At 52.8% G+C, this 4869-nt stretch overlaps 1 long non-coding RNA gene across 1 annotated transcript; it reads left to right on the forward strand.

Moving 5' to 3' along the window:
- LOC110404618 lies at nt 365-4438 on the forward strand. Its single transcript, XR_002442345.1, has 2 exons — nt 365-3983; nt 4121-4438. It is a non-coding gene; the product is annotated as an uncharacterized LOC110404618 (long non-coding RNA).

A 4869-nucleotide genomic window follows, 5' to 3' on the forward strand; every position in this document is an offset into this window, starting at 1 on the left:
TGTTCACAGCAATCAACTGGGGGGGGGAGGGGTGCTGGCTTGAGGCTAGCCACTACACAGTCGTGCTTTAAAGGTTTGCTCCCTTTTGAGCCGAGCAATGCCCCCAGATACGTGGCCTCCCATACATAGAGCCATTTGTGCAGGAAGTCAAACACGCTAATTGCTGGGCTGGATGGAGCCCAGGTGCCAGCACCTCATGGCTGAGCAGCAGAACAATGCGCTGCCATTGTGTCCCTGCGCTCCAGCAGAGCCTTATCGGCCCTCCAAGGGGCTCATAAAGCAGCTTGCACAGCAGCCAGTGGCCTTCAGGCTTCTTGTTTCTGTCTCAGAATATGTTTTGTGAGAAATGTTTTAAAAAAAAAAGTGACGTCAGCCTTTTGCAGAAAGCAAAACCATTTAAAGTATTTTTTGGGTTGATTATTCACCGTCAGGAGAGCAGCACAGGGATCACCGAATGACCCCCTGCTTTCAGCTGCCTGCAGCTCAGCAACATTACTTACGCTACACAGAAGGGCTTTGCATCGCTTAGAAATATGTTCCCCTGGAGAGCGTTCCACCCTATGCTTCACCCGGCTGAGACTGGCCAAAGGCAGTGTTCATCATGGTCAAGAGCAGAGTAACATGGTCTAGAGCAGTCACAGGCACGGGTCGATGGTTGGACTGGATGATCTTAGTGGTCTTTCCAATCTTAATGACTCTGTGATTCATCTCTATCCCAGGTTAAAACAACCCGTGGAGCTGGCAGGGGTGAGATGTATTCTCATTTCACACCATCCCTCTTAGGATCTCCGATTCACGGAGTAAAAGCACAAAGAGAGCTCAAACTCCAAAAAACGTGCGTGCCATCTTAGCAAGAGAGCTGTGGTTACTCTGAATGCAAACAGGAGTAGAAGGTGAAGCGGGAGGTAACCACAGCGCCTGCAGCGATCTGATACGGGCAGGAAGCCATGATTAGATGCACACTGGGGCATTGTGCTTCTTGTATCAGCTCTGGCCTCGCAGCTCGTGAAATCAGATCCTGAGCTATTTTGAAAACAAGTTACTATTTGAAATTATTTGTCGACTTAGCGTTGCTATGTTGAGGGCTGCTGAGCTGAGAGGGCTGTGCTGTGCTCCAGGTCCTGGAAGGGTCCCGGGGGCTGAAGTGGGGCACCACAAGGTTCTGCAAAGAGAGGGATGCCCACCCATGGCTCAGGGTGCACGTTTCTCACTTAAAACCATATTCAGAGTGGAAGTAAATGAAACACACTCTTCATCAGATGTCAGTTCCCCCTCCGCTCCTTATGCACCCAGAAAAAGGGATGGGCTTGGCAGCACTGCCATAGGAACCAGCAGTGAGTAGGTCTGGGGTAAGAAATGAGGTGAATTCCCAGATGAGAATCGTTTCTGGAGAATGCCCATCCCTTCTCGTCCAGCACATGCCAGACGGGTCCTGGCGCGGTTGCCTCCCTGATCTCAGCTGCCACGGGACAGGAAAAAGCAGGAGCAGACTCGCTATAGGGCCACTTCCAGCCCGTGTCAGAAACAGCCTTAAATCCCAGCTGCGAGGCTCCCCGGGATGCAGCGCTGTGAGTTCTGGCACAGCCCCGTGTTTGCCAGATGGATGGCTGCTCCTGGCACCATTTCCAGCTTCTGGATACATACATAATGCAGCGAGACCTCTATGTACAGAAGAAAAATCATGTTCTTCCAGGCACAGAGAGATGAAAAAGTGCCCCCCACACAACTGCTACTGCAAGCAACCATTGCCTAAGTAGGCAAATGATGGATTTCCAGGTTAAAGTCTTACATTTTCCAGCATATTTCTAGCGGGATGCTAGGACTTCTCTCTGATAGACAACCCTCTGCCCGATTTGGATTGAACTGCATGCTCCCACATTGCTGTTTTCACAGTCCCGGATAACAAAGGGAGGAGGAAAAAAAAAGCTGGAAAACCTCAGAACAAGTTGTATCAGATGTCTTCCCAATATTTGTGTAACGCAGAACTTTGCTGCTGAATAAGGAAATGCGGCGCATGACGCAACCCATTGAATTCATGCTTTGACTTGAACGACGTGCCTCGGCTTTGCACCACTTGGTAGGGCTCGTGGTAACGAAAGGAGAGGCCTAATGACTGCTTCATCAATAGAGAAGTAGCACTTCTATTGTCTTCTAAAACTCAGCAAATAGTGCATGGGGAGGAGGAAATGTACGGTGTGCTTGGGAAGCTTGAGGCAGGAGGCTGAAGCCCCGATGGCAGTGGGGTGATGCCGTACACAGTGCCTCGGCCACACTGGGTCCGTGGGGTTGTGCAGCCTCAGAAGGTGTTAATTCTGACCCTTGTCCTCCTGCCACCAAAGCAAGCTGTTGCTGAGAAAGGCGCAGAGCAGGGGACATACCCAGTGCCCCGGATGGCAGATATCTCACGGAGAGTCCCAGTTCAGAGGAGGCAGCAGCGCGTTGTCACAAGGCCAGGATGTGCTCGGTTGCTGGGGAGCAGACCCCGTTAGTCACCGTCATGCTCTGTGTCAGCACGGCCATGCCACCGCTCCCACACCCTTCTGCTTTTGCAAGGGAGGTGCAGAAAGTCCCTTCCTGCACGCAGCACCCAGCAGTCAGAGCTGCTGAATCCACTGCTGGCGTGCTCCAACAACAGAGCAGCGGGTCCCACGGCACACCCACAGGGCACTGAAATTGGGGATGGGTAATGAGTGCTGAGCTTTGATGTCCATGAAGGTTTATCACTGATCCCACCGAGAGCAGCAGCAGCCCCGTGAAGGCTGGCCAGCTTTGGCGGGCCTCTCAAGCTTAACCAATGTTCCTGTGAATTCACACCTCCTGCTGCCATGGTCTCTTTTGGGACAGTTCAGTGGTTTTTTGCAAAAAGTAAAGACACAAGTGCCATGGCAATTCCTTCCATTTGTCAGTGCTGCATCTGCAGAATATTCTGACCAGCCCTACGGCAGAACGGTGGATACGGGGCAGTGGAAGACCCCTGTTGCTGAACAAACAGGGTCTTTTAAAGCCTATTCTTGCAGCAAATTATCTTAAAGAGGGAGGAAAATATTTTTAAAGCACTGAAGTAATCAGTGCTGCTGTTTTGAAACCTCTGACAGAGAGCTGAACAAGCAGTGACAGTGTTCTTCCTTCCTTATATCTGCATCTAATGAGCAAAGGAAGAGTCGGGATGGAAAGTTCCTTGTCAGACAGGGCAAGAAAAAAGCATTCATTGCAGTGTGCGGTGTTGAAATCACCTCCCCTCTCTGTGCACACGTACATGCGATCACACATTTATCTGTATAAATACACATTCTGCAGGGCATATATTAGTTCATTTGTAATAATACACAGTGCTGGGATGGTATTCCAGCAAGGACAGATCCACGGGGTAGCTTGTTTTCACTCCTCTGGCTCCTGATGAAACTCAAAACATGTGTTCACTTATGTTAAAATGTTTAATTTCAAACTAAAGTTGGTTTCCAGGCCAGATGTGACCCCAGAACAGCCTGACCTGGCCTCTCCCATGGGCTGCAGAGGACCCAGCTTGCAGCGAGGCACGGGCACAGCGTTGTTAGAGCGCATTGCTGGGTGCGGGAGGGGAAAGGAACTAAAATTAAAGTGTTACAAGCAATCTGTTAGTCCGGATGTTGGGTGGTTGCTAATAGTCCCAGCCCAGGCCAAAGTCAGTATGCAATTAGCATCTATCAAGAGACGAAGTGGAGAGCAGCCCTTGCAGGAGGCTCACCCACCGCTCCCAGCCCGCACCAGCTGGGTTGGACCAGCTCTGTGGTGCCACGAGATGCACCTCCGTGCATTACATCTGGTCTCTGGATCTGAGACGTTCCTAGAGCAGGAGGCGGTGCTGCGCATTGGCTGGGAGTGATGGGAGCTCAGGTGTGCCTCCCACTTCACCCAGCCTTCGTCTTCAGTCCTTCCCTACGTCTCATGAACACATCTATCGAATAGAGCTTAGAGTCTGCACAGCGAAACCACAGTGCCACAGGGTAATAAAGACATCAGAAGAGAACTCTCGGATAGAATCATTGGAAATCTGTCTTCTAATTTTAGGGGAGGGTGGCTACGGTCATTGAATTAAATTAGATCTATCGATTGCGTGTTAATGGGTTTGCTCCTCCGGCAGGCTCCCATCTCTCGGTGTGTGAGCGAGGACACGCGGACACCGCACCCGGAGCCAGCGGAGCGGTGCCAGGAGCAGCAGTAAGTATGCGGGGTGGGCACGGGGCCATGGGACACGCGGGGACACCTCCCTGATGCCAGGACCGCGCTGCTCGGGGTCATGGGACGTCTCGGCAGCCCCTGCGGAGTCAGCACGGAGCACGCAGATGGGATAGTTCTGTTGACTTTTTGCTGTCATCGGTGAGTCAGCGGCAAGTCCCAGTCTGTATGTCGGCAGGGAGGGGCCAGCCAGGAAATCAGTCACAAAAATGGAAAAAAAAAAGGAGAAACCCCCGAGAATTCGAGCCTTACTTGGTTGTTTTTTGAAGTTTACATTTTGTTTGACTGGTTGATAAGAGCGCGTTAGTCAGCGCGGGGCGTGCTGCTCTGCGTGCCCCCCCTGTGCCAGCGCAGCTCCGCACCGCTACGACCGACGCCCAGAGTCCGCAGCAGCGCTGAGCACAGCTCCCTGCGATCACCCGCACCGAGGGGTCCGCCACTGGAGGGGCACTGCGCTGCGGGACAGCGCCTGAACACAACGGCGGCACTGGTGGCCGTGCTGCAGGGTCCTGCACCTGAACACAACGGCGGCACTGGTGGCCGTGCTGCAGGGTGCTGCGTGCGTGCCCCGAGCCGTGGGGGCTGCATCCCCAAGCATGCAGCAATGCCGTGGGGGCTGCATCCCCAAGCATGCAGCAATGCCGTGGGGGCTGC

Source organism: Numida meleagris, chromosome 11 (genome assembly GCF_002078875.1).
Source record: "Numida meleagris isolate 19003 breed g44 Domestic line chromosome 11, NumMel1.0, whole genome shotgun sequence".
Lineage (NCBI taxonomy): Eukaryota > Metazoa > Chordata > Aves > Galliformes > Numididae > Numida > Numida meleagris.